This window comes from Capra hircus, chromosome 17 (genome assembly GCF_001704415.2).
Source record: "Capra hircus breed San Clemente chromosome 17, ASM170441v1, whole genome shotgun sequence".
In the NCBI taxonomy this organism is placed as follows: Eukaryota; Metazoa; Chordata; class Mammalia; order Artiodactyla; family Bovidae; genus Capra; species Capra hircus.
In genome coordinates this window covers 19,597,544-19,612,632 of record NC_030824.1, presented here as the reverse complement: position 1 = coordinate 19,612,632, position 15,089 = coordinate 19,597,544, and the positions used below count along the sequence as shown (strand labels likewise).

The 15,089-nt window shown below is 45.7% G+C and overlaps 1 non-coding gene across 1 annotated transcript; it reads left to right on the top strand.

The window, feature by feature from the left end:
- Positions 11,001-11,073, top strand: TRNAF-GAA. Its single transcript has one exon. It is a non-coding gene; the product is annotated as a tRNA-Phe (tRNA).

Genomic DNA, 15,089 nt, shown 5'->3' with positions numbered 1-15,089 from the left:
TCCCGTGGCCACTGCCAAATTTTCTGGCATATTGAGTGCAGCACTTTCACAGCATCATCTTTTAGGATTTAAAATAGCTCAACTGGAATTCCATCACCTCCACTAGCTTTGTTCATAGTGATGCTTCCTAAGGCCCACTTGACTTCACATTCCAGGATGTCTGGCTCTAGGTGAGTGATCACACCTTCGTAATTATCTGGGTCGTAAAGATCTTTTTTGTACAGTTTTTCTGTGTATTCTTTCCACCTCTTCTTAATATCTTCTGCTTCTGTTAGGTCCATACCATTTCTGTGCTTTATCAAGCCCATCTTTGCATGAAATGTTCCCTTGGTATCTCTAATTTTCTTGAAGAGATCTCTAGCCTTTCACATTCTATTGTTTTCCTCTATTTCTTTGCATAGATCACTGAGGAAGGGTTTCTTATCCCTGCTTGCTATTCTTTGGAACTCTGCATTCAAATGGGTATATCTTTCCTTTTCTCCTTTGCTTTTCACTTCCCTTCTTTTCACAGCTATTTGTAAGTCCTCCTCAGAGAGCCATTTTGCTTTTTTGCATTTCTTTTTCTTGGGGATGGTCTTGATTCCTGTTTCCTGTACAATGTCACAAACCTCTTTCCATAGTTCATCAGGCATTCTGTCTATCAGATCTAGTCCCTTAAATCTATTTCTCATTTCCACTGTATAGTCATAAGGGATTTGATTTAGGTCAGACCTGAATGGTCTAATGGTTTTCTCCACTTTCTTCAATTTCAGTCTGAATTTGGCAATAAGGAGTTCATGATCTCAGCTCCCGGTCTTGTTTTTGTTGACTGTATAGAGTTTCTTCATCTTTGGCTGCAAAGAATATAATCAATCTGATTTCAGTGTTGACCATCTGGTGATGTCCATGTGTAGACTCTTCTCTTGTGTTGTTGGAAGATGGTGTTTGCTATGACCAGTGCATTCTCTTGGCAGAACTCTATTAGCCTTTGCCCTGCTTCATTCTGTACTCCAAGGCCAAATTTGCCTGTCACTCCAGGTGTTTCTTGACTTCCTACTTTTGCATTCCAGTCCCCTATAATGAAAAGGACATCTTTTCTGTGTGTTAGTTCTAGAAGGTCTTGTATGTCTTCATAGAACTGTTCAACTTCAGCTTCTTCAGCGTTACTGGTCGGGGCATAGACTTGGATACGTGATATTGAATGGTTTGCCTTGGAAATGAACAGAGATCATTCTGTCATTTTTGAGATTGCATCCAAGTACTGCATTTCGGACTCTTTTGTTGACTATGATGGCTACTCCATTTCTTCTAAGGGATTCCTGCCCACAGTAGTAGATATAATGGTCATCTGAGTTAAATTCACCCATTCCAGTCCATCTTAGTTTGCTGATTCCTAGAATGCCGATGTTCACTCTTGTCATTTCCTGTTTGACCACTTCCAATGTGCCTTGATTCATGGACCTGACATTCCAGGTTCCTATGCAATATTGCTCTTTACAGCATCAAACCTTGCTTCTATCACCAGTCACATCCACAAGTGGGCGTTGTTTTTGCTTTGGCTCCATCCCTTCATTCTTTCTGGAGTTATTTCTCCACTGATCTCCTGGGTGTTCACTGGAAGGACTGATGTTGAAGCTGAAACTCCAACACTTTGGCCACCTGATGCGAAGAGCTGACTCATTTGAAAAGCCCCTGATGCTGGGAAAGATTGAGAGCAGGAGGAGAAGGGGACGACAGACGATGAGATGGTTGGATGGCATCACCAACTCAATGGACATGGGTTTGGGTGGACTCCAGGAGTTGATGATGGACAGGGAGGCCTGGCATGCTGTGGTTCATGGGGTCGCAAAGAGTGGGACACGGCCCAGCGACTGAACTGAACTCCGCCTCCTGTTGCTGACGACCCTCCGGCTCTGCCATCGTCCACCTCCACTCCCTCCTCCAGTCAGTCACTCTTCTTGCGTGCTCACTCAGTGCCAGCTCCTGTATGCCAGCTGGTGTGCTGTGCTCCTGCACTTTTCAAGGCCCTGTACTCTAAGATTAGAAATGTTTTATTTTTATGTTTTGTTTTTCTTAATGATTTATTTGTGTGAAAAGTATTGTAAACCGATCACAGTACAGTACTATATAGCCGATTGTGTTAGCTGGGTACCCAGGGTAACTTCGTTGGATTTACAAATTGGACTTTTATGAACGTGCTCTTGGAATGGAACTCATTCATACGTGGGGGACTTACTGTATTATGTATTATACATACAACTGAGTGTTTGTTGAGACTGGCAGGCACTATTATGATCTCCACGTAGCCACAAGGCATTGGCGTGGGGCCCTCAAAGCTTCAGGCTGCAGTGGTTTCAAAGCCCACCTCGGGAGTGAATCCTGAGGCCCTGGGAGAGGGAGGCAGCTCTCTTTCTGCCTGGGTAGGTAGGTCTGCGCAACTGAGGTGTCCTGCACCGTCAGGAAAGGAAAAGTTTGGGAATGCCAGCTGTGTGTTTGGGGCAAGTTGCTCCGCCTGTCTGTGCCTCTGTCCCTCATCTGTATAAGGAGGTTGTGCCTATACCCAGCTCCTGGGCTTGCTGTGAGGATTGAAAGCGGGTGAGGGACCCAGGCTGTGACACAGTGAGGGCTCAAAGGCTGCTCTCTATGGCTGGAAAACCACGGGCCCCTCCCACATCAAAGTGTCAGTGCAGTGAACAGAGGGAGCCGCGACACCAAAGCTCCTTAGCTGTCACTGTCGTCAGCTCTCCCGGTCCCACGCCTAGAGTAGACCCAAACTGGGCATCCCCAGCAGTGGGCGCCCCCTACTGGACACGTGGCCCCTCCGTTCTTGGTTTTGATTCAGTTCAGCAAACGTTATGAAGCGCCCATGGCAGCCAGACTGAAGACACAGGCGGAAGCCGCCTCCCACCAGGGGATAAGGTGCCAAGAAGTAACAGTACAGGCGACTTCCCCTGGTGGTCTAGTGGTTAAGAATCTTCCTTCCAGTGCAGAGTGGGGGTTTGATCCCCGCTCGGGGAACTAAGATCCCACATGGCGCGGGCAACGAAACCCGAGCGCCACAATGATAGAGTTCTCCTCGGGCCGCTACTAAGACCCGATGCAGCCAAAAAATAATTAATTGATTACTTTAAATCTCAAATTAACAAAAGAGTTAATAGTATAGGGGGGCATGGGTGACCAGCCAGGGAAGGGATGTCCAGGAGTAGCCAGGAGGGGGGTGGTGGTCAAGGAAAGCCAACACCCCCGTCTTGCCGGCCTGTCTCCTGTCCTCCTTTTTTCCCTCTGCTCTCGTTTCCCTTGTTTAACACCCACGTGCTGTGTACTTGCCCTGAAGATGTGGGAAGAAGAAAACTAATTATATAAAAAAAAGAATAATACCCAGAGTACAAGGCACTTAGCAATCCAGGCAATGTTCAAAGGCTTTTGCTGGTATTAGTTCATTTAATCCTCATGATAACCCCTCATAGTTACCCTTGTCCTTTTACAGAGTGAGGTATAGAGAGGTTGAGTAACCTGCCCTGGGCCACAGAGCCCCAGATGGTGGAGTTATGGTTCGTCCTGGGATGATGTGCTTTATGGCTGGGAAAACACAGGCTCCTCTTACATCCACGTATAAGAGCAGTGAACAGAGATGACTTTGTGACACCAAAGCTCACGGGGGCCCCGGAGGCACAGAAAGGGCACGGGTTACCCCAGGGAAGCCTCTGGAGAGGTGAGAGCCAGGGTTGAGTCTGGAAGGGTGAGTGTGTCAGGAAGAGAGGTGGGGGCATTCCCAGGAGAGAAAGACACTTGAACATGGGCTGGGGCAGGGTCCTGAAACACCTGGCACCTGGAGAAAACTCGGGTCCCGCCATGCAGGTCCCGCCATGCAGGTCCCGCCAGTGGGCATTCGTGAATGTTCACTGGGCATTGCAACGTGGGCAGGGTACTGCTCGGGGCTGTGTGCTTTCTTCCGTGAGTAGCTCACAGTTGCCAGGCTCTGTTCAGGGGATGTGTTTAGCGGATGCACACACATGATGCTTGCTTACACAAAGATGGATGTGGCTGCCTGTGGAGGATGGTCTAGAGGGAAGGAAAAGTAGGGAGTAAGGAGCTTGGGCGGGGGCGGGGGTGGCTGGGAAGCTGCCATTTCCAAGGCAGAAGCCCAGCGGTCACACCAAGGATGGAGGAGTGGTTGGATGTAGGGTACCAGGGGTGTGGGAGGAAAAAAGGACCAGGTCTGATGAAGTGGGTGGATTGTGGAGTCACTGGGCCCCCCTGGTAGGACAAGAGCTACAGAGCAGGGGAGACTGGCGAGCGGGCTGGGGGCAGGCAGTCTGGATTTTATACTAAAGGAGGTAAGCTGGGCGTGTCGTGGAAGGAAAATGGCATGGACCACTCTGTATATTAAAAACATCTCTCTGGAGGAATAAACAGTACAAAAAATGTAGATTTTATATGTACTAGGATCCAGCTTATATAAAAGTTTAATATACCATAAATGTAGCATTACAAATCAATGCAGAAAGAAGGGATTAGTCACTGGTGCTGGGATGATTGGTTAGGCACTTAGGGAAAAAAATAATGTTGACTCCTCAACATCATAAACCAAAATAAAATCCAGATGGATAAAAGAAGCGAATTCAAAAGAATAATAATGATAAATCTCCAAAACAAGCAGAGAAAAAATAAAGGTGAATACTTATTTGATTTCTGGATAAGACAGAGCTTTTTAAGCACCAGTGAAAGAAATCTGTGATTGATAGATTTGGCTATATTAAAGCAAAACCTCAGAACACCAGAGAATGTTATTAATAAGATTTAAAATAATATACTGATGATGGATCAATGATCAATATCCTTCATATATAAAAAGTCCTTAAAAACAAATAAGAACCAACCCAATATTGTAAAGCAATTATCCTCCAATTAAAAATAAATAAAGCACACACACACACACAAAATAAGAAAATAGAATCACTGTAACAGAGAACAAAACACCTTTACAGAAGAAGGGAAGCACATGTTTAATAGATGAATGAAAAAAGTTCACCTGCATAATTAATGATATGCAAAAATATATAAGACAACATATTTTAAAAGCTCACCAAACTAATAAAAATTTTCATAATAATTTTTTAAAAACAGTGTCAGTGAGGATATAGAAAAATGGGTACTCACACTGGTGGGGTTATAATTTGGCTTTTCCACTAGAAAAAATGTAGTAACAGAAGAAGCCTGAAAATGTCCTCACACTTTGGTCCAGTAATTCCAGCTCTAGAAATCTAGTGTCAGGAAATAATCAGAGACGTAAGCAAAGGTTCACACAGGTGAATTATACTGCAACATAGTGATGTTAAAAAAGGAGAAATGATTCAGTATCCCAAAAAAGAATAGTAAACAAATAAGATGTGGTATATCCATGTGCTTGAATATTAAATAGCAATTAAAATCAAGTTTCCAAAGAGTATTTAAGGACTTGAATAAGCCTTAATAAAATAATACTATGTGAAAAAACTGAAAATAATAAATATTTCATATGATTCAGAAATCACTTATTGCACATATTATACATCACATACTACATAGAGTATATATGAAATTATATACAGGAGAAGGCAGTGGCACCCCACTCCAGTACTCTTGCCTGGAAAATCCCATGGATGGAGGAGCCTGGTAGGCTGCAGTCCATGCTAAGGGTCGGACACGACTGAGAGACTTCCCTTTCACTTTTCACTTTCATGCATTGGAGAAGGAAATGGCACCCCACTCCACTGTTCTTGCCTGGAGAATCCCAGGGACGGGGGAGCCTGGTTGGCTGCCGTCTATGGGGTCGCACAGAGTCAGACACGACTGAAGCAACTTAGCAGCAGCAGCAGCATACTTACTATACAAAACTATATAGTGCACACATGCTAAGTGATTTCAGTTTTGTCCGACTCCGTGACCCTATGGACTGTAGCTCACCAGGCTCCCCTGTCCATGGGATTCTCCACGCAAGAATACTGGAGTGGGTTGCCATGCCCTCCTCCAGGGGATTTTCCTGAACAAGGGATCGAACCCACACCTCTTGTGTCTCCTGCATTGGCAGGTGGGTTTTTATCACTAGCACCACCTGGGAAGCCCAATTATATAGTTCAGTTCAGTTCAGTTCAGTTCAGTCGCTCAGTCGTGTCCAACTCTTTGTGACCCCATGAATCGCAGCACGCCAGGCCTCCCTGTCCATCACCAACTCCCGGAGTTCACTCAGACTCACGTCCATCGAGTCCGTGATGCCATCCAGCCATCTCATCCTGGGTCGTCCCCTTCTCCTCCTGCCCCCATGCCAAATATTATATATCATATAAATTGAACCACAGCAGAGGTTAGGAACGCCAGAAACCTTCATGAAGTTGAAAATTCACATATGACTTATGTTGAGCTGTCATATCTGCCATTCCACATTAGCAGATTTAAGCAACCATGAGCCCATGTAGTACTGCAGTATTTATCACTGAAAGAAATCCATGCAGTTCAAACCCATGTTGTTCCAGGGTCAACTGTGCGCTATATATATATATAGTATGTATTATGTATATTAGTGTCTGGTCTACAAAGGGCTGCCTTCTCATTGTGTTGTTGTTATTATTATTGTAACCACTGGAAGTAGAACCTCCAGAGGCCAGTAAAGCCAACTTCAGGGAAACAGTCTGGAGACTCCCCCTGCCCCCAAAGCTAGTCCAACTCATAGGCATTCCCTGGTGGTCTAGTGGTCAGGACTCTGCGCTTTCACTGCCGAGAGCCCGGGTTCCATCCCTGGTAGGGGAACAAAGATCCCGCAAGACACTTGGCACGACCAAAAAATACCAAAAGTGTCCACACCCAGAGAGCCACTGAGGATGGCAACAGCCCCAAGTGGAAGCCAAGACCTCCAGGGCGCCACCTGGTGGTGACAGTGGTTATACCCTAAGCACGTAGTTATGCACAGCTCTCATTTGTAACTCAAACTCAAGTGAATCATTTGTATCAGCCTCATTGGCTCTAACAACACCCCAGCACATTCTGTGGGTGGGTGTTGTCCTGGTCAGAATGCAGGATATCAGAATTTGCTTAATAAAAGGAATTCTGTTCCTAATTTTCTTCTGTAAGAGAAGCAGACACGTTGCCATTACATAAAGACATTAAAATCAATCGGGTGTTATAGTTCCCCTCCTCGGGATTTGCAGAGGACTTTCCTTCAACAGTATATCCAGGGGGCAGGTTTCAGTACTGAGGGTACCTGTGTCCACCTTGGAGCCCATTACTCTTCCCTTTGCTAATCTAAGTATCTTAAAGGAAGGGATGATGTAATGGGTTGGCCAAAAAGTTTGTCTGGGTTTTTCCATTACATCTTATAGAAAAACATGAATGAACTTTTTGGCCAACCCAATATATACAGTTCATTTCTAGAGCCTCAAGCTGAATGTAAGGCACATAATGGAAACTCAATAAACAGTTGGTATCACCAATCATTTATTATATAAACCATGTACCAGCGCATGTTAGTTACCTATTGCGGTGTTGCAAATCACCCTAAAACTTAGCAGCTTCAAATAACAACACTTATACAGTCTCACCCAGTTTGGGAGGGTCAGGAATTTGGGAGTGGCTTAACTGGGTGGTTCTAGCTCAGTGTCTCCTACGTGATTGCAGCCAAGAGGTTGCCCAGGGCTGTGGACATCTGAAGGCTTGACTGGGGCTGGAGGACCCATTTTCAAGTTGGCTCTTCCACGCGACTGGCCAAATAGTGCTGGCCGTTGGCAGCAGGCCTCAGCTCCTCGCCTGGTAGACCTGCCCAGAGGGCTGCTTGAGTGTCCTCCTGACAGGGCAGCTGCTTTTCCCAGAGAAAAGGATCCAAGAGAGAACAGGATGGAAGCGGCAGTGTCTTTTGTGACCTAGCTTTGGAAGCCACACGTCGACACTTCTGCACTGGTTACACAGCCCAGCCCTAGTCTGCCTGAGAGGGGAACACAGGAGGCCAGGCTCGCTGGGGCCATACTGGAGGCTGGCTGCCACACAGGGACTTTATTGGCCATTGATATATATTGCTTCTAACCCTCACGACACTGCTATGGGTTGGGTTTTTTGTCCTCACTGAATGGATTAAAAAAAAAACCCCAAAGTAATTAAGTGTCTTGGGACTTTCCCGGTGGTTCAGTGGTTAAGAATCTGCCTGCCAAATGCAGAGGACATGGGTTCGATCCCTGGTCCGGGAGGATTCCGCATGCCAAGGGGCAACTAAAACCATGCCCTACAGCTATGGAAGCCCACATGCCTAGAGCCCATGCTCCAAAATAAGAGAAGCCACCACAACGAGAAGTTCATGTTCCGCAGCTAGAGAGTAGCTCCTGCTCGCCTCAACTAGAGAAAGCCCGAGTACAGCAACAAAGACCCAGCACAGCCAATAAAAAAAACGTTCTATATTAAAAAAATTTTTTAATCAAAGTAGTGAAGCAGAAAGTGCCCTAGAGCAGAAAGTTCCAAATGATAATGGCACCTTTATAGGAAGGACTCCAAAGCCACATGACAAAAGGCATGGATTTGGGATGTGGGGAGCAATGAGGGTCGGATCCTAGTTGGATCCCTCAGTGGTGAAATACTGCTTTCCCCTCAGCCAAACTGTTTCCTCATTCATTGAAAAAAATGTACCAGCCATGTACTTGAACACCCTGAAATACTTATTCTAAACATCTCCCTAGTTAAGAATCCTTTTCTTACATCCAAATCTGCATCTTTATAAAGACAGTTAGAGGTTGTGCTCCTGGAGGAGTTAAACTTCTATAAAGAAGGCATTATTTGATTCACATATGAAAGATCTGCTACATTGGTGAATCTCTTCCAAATTCTAAACAACTGCCTAAAATGCATTAAGTTTAACTTAGATGAGACACTTTAAAGGAAGAAAGCAGCAAGGCTTCTGGAAGTTAGAATAAAGACCCAAGATATGAAGTTCGCAGGCTCTTTCCCCAGTCAGCCCCATTTCCCCGTCTCTGATATTGGAATCACAATAGTGGTGATGATGATGTATATTATCTCATTTGAGTTTCCCCTGAACCTCAGAAGCCAGAATAATTATTTGTCCTTAGTTGTATAGATGGCAATGGAAAGGGTAAGTGATTTCCCCAAAGTCACGTGGCTTATCTTTGGAGCAAAGTTGGGTTAGATCCTGAGTGTCCTGCCTCCCAGTCCTGTGATATAGTTTTCACTGCTCCCCAAACTTGAAAGCCAGCTGGTGCTCTGTGATGACTTAGAAGGGGCAGGAAGTAGGGGCAGTGGGTGGGAAGCTCAAGTAGGATGCTCAAGAGGGAGGAGATGTATGCATGTGTTGATTAACATGATTGTGATAATCATTTCACAATATACATGTGTATCAAAAAAGAAGAATTTATGGGTCGAAATAAACCTTGACCAATAAAAAAAACAATTTGAAAGCCAGCAAAACGATGAACCAGGGGGTGGGGAGAGTGAAATGAATTCTCAGGGTGTTTGCGGGTTTCTCATTAGAAGGGTTCACTGTTTCTTTTCATTGCTTTTCCACTGTGGCTGTTCTGTCTTTTGAATTCTTTTTCTTCCCCTGATTTGAACATGAACCATCTCATTCAGATACACCCAAACCTAGCTTCCAGGAACTGTGCAGAAAAATTGCCCTGAACCCACCTCACTCCTCCCGTTTTTCCTCTTCTTTTTTTCCAGCATCAGCTGCAGGCTGAGCCCCCATCGGCTGCTCCTTGGTGGCTGGAAGCCCTGTCAGAGGGTGCATTTTTGGAAATCCAGTTGGCCAAGGCACTGTGTTATTCTATCATCAGCAGGCTTTTTCCCTAGAAGTCCCGCCAAACCCTTGTAGGATGCCCTGACAGTCTAGCACTGAGCTGGAAGAAACAACTGCACAAGATTAAGACTAATAAAATGGATTCCATCTTTTTAAATGGCCAAAAGCTCCCGAGATGGCAGAAATGGAGAGAACGGAGATTTTGAGAATTACCTCTTGAAAGAAAATAACACATCATTGCTCAAGTTCAAGGAATTTCCTGGTACTATCATTGGAAAAGTAGAATAAAGGTCCCAAGCCACAAGTTGAAAGTTAGAAAGAACAGAACCAGAGAAAGCCAGGGACCCAGGGCCAGCTGCTCGGGGCCACCCAGCCTACTGCTCCCAAGGTTAGCGTGCATCCCAGAGCTGCACAGGGCAGCCAGCTCGGGAATCATCCGTCGGGGGGCTGAGCTAGGTGCACCTGTGGGTAACATTGGCTAATCGCGCTCGTAGTCTCTTTCAGTGAAGAGCATCCTTGTTCAGCTCCTCTGAGCCTCTGTTGACTGTGCCATCGTGACTCCTCTGTGCCTCTGCGGCAGCCTGGGACACCCTGGGTGAGGGTCTCGGTCTCCCAACACAAGGTTTAAAGGGCTGGTCAGTTGCATCAATTTCCTGACCCAGTTTAACGAATGTGAGAGAACTATCCATTTAGGGGCTCAAACTGAGGTTAAAAAAGGGTTGGCTGTTGTGTTGTTTTTTTTTCTTTCTATCATTTATTTAAACAATATTTACTGAGCATCATCTATATGCCAGGTTCTGGAGAGGAAGCAGTGAAGAAAATGATCAAGTTCCTGCCCTTCTGGAGCTGACAGTCTAGTGAGGGAAACAGGGAATATTCACCAGGTATTAGTCAACTGCATATTTTGCTAGAAGAAAAGATGGAGCAGAAGGCCTGCGTGGTCAGCATAAGCCTCACTGAGAAAGTCACACTGGAGTAAATATCCAGGATCAGGGGACTTCCTGGGTGGCTAAGACTCCAAATTCCCAGTGCAGGGGGCCTGGGTTCAGTCCCCAGTCTGGGAGCTAGATCCCACATGCCACAGGCAGATCAAAGATCCTGCATGCCATAACTAAGGCCCGGTACAGCCAAATAAATGAATATTTTAATAAGATTCAGGATCAGGAAGTGTGGCAGATATATAATTCCCCAAAGATGTCCACATCCCAATCCCAAAACCTGTAAATGGCATTGTGTATGGACCTACGAACGGGTGGCCGAAATAGTTCAGCTGGGAGAGTGTTAGACTGAAGATCTAAAGGTCCCTGGTTCAGTCCCGGGTTTCAGCAACTGTTTCTGACCCTTTACTTCCCTGGTGGCTCAGCTGATAAAGAATCTGCCTGCAATGCAGGAGACCTGGGCTCAATCCTTAGGTTGGGAAGATCTCCTGGAGGAGGGCATGGCAACCCACTCCAGTATGCTTGCCTGGAGAATCCCCATGGACAGAGGAGCCTGGTGGGCTACAGTCCATGGGGTCACAAAGAGTCAGATGCAACTGGGAGACTAAGCATAGCACATGGACCTCAGATGGCAAAAGGGCTGATTCAGTTAAGGATCTTGGGATGGGAAAATTATCTGGGTGAGCCCAATGTCACGGCAAGAATACAATGTGTTGATCAGTTACACTTGTATGTTGCAAAGTGATCACCCCCAAAGCATTAGCCAACACCTCCATTCCATCCCATAATTGCCATTTCCTTTTTTTATTTTTTCTCTTCTTTTCTTTTCTTCTTGGTCACACCACGAGGCTTGTGGGATCTCAGTTCTCTGACCAAGGATGCAAGCTGGGGCCTCAACAATGACAGCGAGAAGTCCTAACCACTGGACCACCAGGGCGGTCCCACCCTTTCGTTTTCACAGTGAGAACATTAAAGATCTACTATCTTAGCAACTTCAAGTATATAATGTGATCACCATGCTGTACATTAGATTTCCAGAACCAATTTGTCTCTTTTTTTAAAATGTATTTCTTTCTTTACTGGGTTGTGCCAGGTATTAGTTGTGACACGCAGGATCTTTCAGTCAAGGCATATGAACTCTTAGTTGCGGCATATGGGATCTAGTTCCCTGACCTGGGGTTGAATCCAGGCCCCCTGCATTGGGAGCATAGAGTCTTAGCCACCCGACCACCAGGGAATTCCCCATATTTGTCTTATAATTGGGAGTTTGTACCCTTTGGCCAACATCCTCCTAATTCCACCAACCCCCAGCCCCTGGTAACCACCATTCTATCCTCTGCTTCATAAAACTCATGAAACTTCGACTTTTCTCGATTCCACATATAAATGAGATTATAGTTTCTCTCTCTCTGTCTGACTTATCTCAGCCTAATGCCCTCAAGGTCCATTCATGATGTCACAAAGGGCAGGATTTCCTTTTTTTCTAAGTCTGAATAATATTCCATTGTGTATATAACCCATCTTCTCTATCCATTCATCCCTTGATGGACATTTAGGTTGCTTCCATATCCGGGCTATTGTGAAAAATGTATTTCCTGTGCTTTCAACGCAGCACCTAGACACAAGAACTGACCTATTATTTTGATGTAAAGAAAAAAATATAGCTTCCTGTGCCCCCCACATGGTATTTTAGAAGTTAGTAAAAATAGCTATCCTGCCCCAAAATACCAGCACTCTTATCACAGTGCCTGAAATTCCACTATTTGACATTCACTCCTTTAGATACAGTCCCCTATGCCTTCATTCATTCAATGCCTGCCATGTTGATTGAAAGCTTGCCATGTGCCAGACACTATTCTTTATGCTGAGAATTTAGCAATAAACAAAACAGTGATGTTTGGGGAAGACAATGAGGCCGAAAGGTCATAACTAGCGCAGGAGGAGCATAGAGCCTAGGAAGCCAGGGAAAGAAAGCATTTTAAGAAGGAGGTATGGACTTTCCTGGTGGTGCAGTGGATAACAATGCAGCTGAAAATGCAGGGGACACAGGTTCAATCCCTGGTCAGGGAAGATTCCACACGCTACAGAACAACTGAGCCCGTGCACCACCACAACCGAGGCCTCGCTCCAAGCCTTCAAGCCGCAGTTACTAAGCTTGTGTGCCCGGAGACTGTGCTCCACAAGAGAAGCCACCACAATGAGAAGCCTGCACACGAGAGCAAAGAGTAGCCCCCACTTGCCACGGCCAGAGAAAGCCTGTGGGCAGCAACGAAGCCCCAGTGCAGCCAAAGATACAAGGAATAAATATTAGAACAAAAAAGAAGGAGGCGTGACTGACAAACGCTGCCTGCTGCTAAACAGGGTAAGGTAAAGACTGAGAATTTACCTTGGGATTTGTTAAGATGGATGTCACTGAGAACCTTGACAAGAGCTGTTTATCTGGAGTAGTGAAAGAAATGCATGATAGGATTAGGTTCAAAAGAGCCTGGTAATTAAGGCAGTGGAATCACTGAGAATCGTCCAAGCCTCCCATGTATAGATCTACAAATTGTACACTGCACAACACAGAGGTGCCCCTGATGTAGGCCATGATATGAATGCTGCTTCTTGGAGTTCCCCGATGGGCAGTCCTGGTACAGATGAATCTTTCTGGAAGTTTTGCTATAAAGGGCAACAGAGAAATTGGGCAATAGTTATAAGGGTATGTGGAATCAAGGAAGAATTTTTTTCAAGATAGAATTTATAATGACAAGTTTGTCACTAATAGGAGTGACTTAGTAGGAAATGACAAATTAATTGAAACCAAATATCCCATAAGATGTAGTGACTTACCAGCCAGGGGGAAATTCCTTGACAGCAAACTAAAAGCGAACCAGTGTGTGAGGAAAGGGAAGAGACCAAAGCCTGGGAGGAGAGAAACAAACTCAACAAGTTTAGAGATGAACTTCATTGGTTCCCCTGCTTCTACTTTAATCTGAGATGATGTTCCCAGAAAGGGAAAACTTAACAGAAAAGGATGCTTCTCTCATATGTGAATTCCATGCACAGTGGCACCTGGATAAGAGAGGGGAAATTTGTTAGGAATATTAGTTACGAATACTTTTGGCTGTAAATCACAGAAAATCCAAACTATTAGTAGACTGAACAGGATACAAGTTTATTTCTTCCTTACTTAAAAGAAACCCATAAATAGGCAGCCAGAGACTGGCGTGGCAGCAATATGATGCCATCAGGGACTCAAGCTCCTATATTTCTGTTTCATTCTCCCAACATGTAGCTTCCATCCTCAAGGTCATCTCACGGTCCAAGATGGCTGCTGGAGCTCTAGTCATCAAGCCTACCTTCCAGGCAATAGGAAGAAAGACCAGAAAGGGCTCTCCTCCCAGCTGAGTCAGCTCTCTTTAAGAAGACTTCTTGGAAGTGCCATGCCACACCTCCACTTCCACTGGTTCGGAACTCAGTCTCAAGGGCAGACTCAGCCACAAGGGAAGCCAAGAAATGCAGTTTGTGGTTGGGCACAGTATCCGGACTCCTGAGGAACAAGGAAAGAATGGCTGTTTAGGTAGGCAACTAGATGTCACTGACTCAGAGAGTTTTTCCCAGAGTCATTCAAATGATGCCTCATCACCAATACTGAGGTTAACCTCAGACCAACCCCAGGGGAGAGAAGGGGGCAGAATGGGGAGAGCCTTGATCTTGAGCTTGGAAAGGACAGAGAATTCACATTTAAATGTGACAGCTCTGTGTGGGTGGAGACACAGCTACTGTTGGGAATGTGATGACCCTCACAGACTAGCTGCCAGCTCCCCAGGGCACCCCAAAGTCACGTGCAGGACCTGGGCCTGTAGCATTAACCCTGGGATGCCCGGGGTGGGCACGGGGTCCTAGATTTTCTGAGGACTTGTTCCCAGGAGGCAAGCAGCAAGTCCAAGCCTCTGGGCCAGCTCCCCTGCCTTGGCTGGTGTGTTTTATCTCATTGCAGCCTCTGCACTTTGTCAGAGAATGTAAATTCCTTCCCTTTACTTTCCTGCTCAGGAAGTGGTGGAAAAGATGTTAGGGTCCCAGGACATGCCTCATGTGGCCCAGTATTCCTCGTGGCTGCTAAGCTGACATCAATTCATGGAATTTTTTACAACAGGCTTCTCTCTTCCTGCTGAGAAGCTCCCTGGATAGAAAAACAGAGAGACCTACGGGGGGTTCAGCCAGGAAGAAAGGGCTGTGAGTAAGTCAGACCTCATGGCTCCTTCGAACACTCAGAGGTAACATTAATCCGGACACTTGGATGAAAGGCCCAGCTCTGCATGCCAGGCCATTTCTGAGCCACACGGCCAGAAAGCATCTCTGGATGCAGAGATCTGTGGCTCTCCTTCGCGGGGTGTGAGCCCAGGACTGGGAAGAGTCATGCT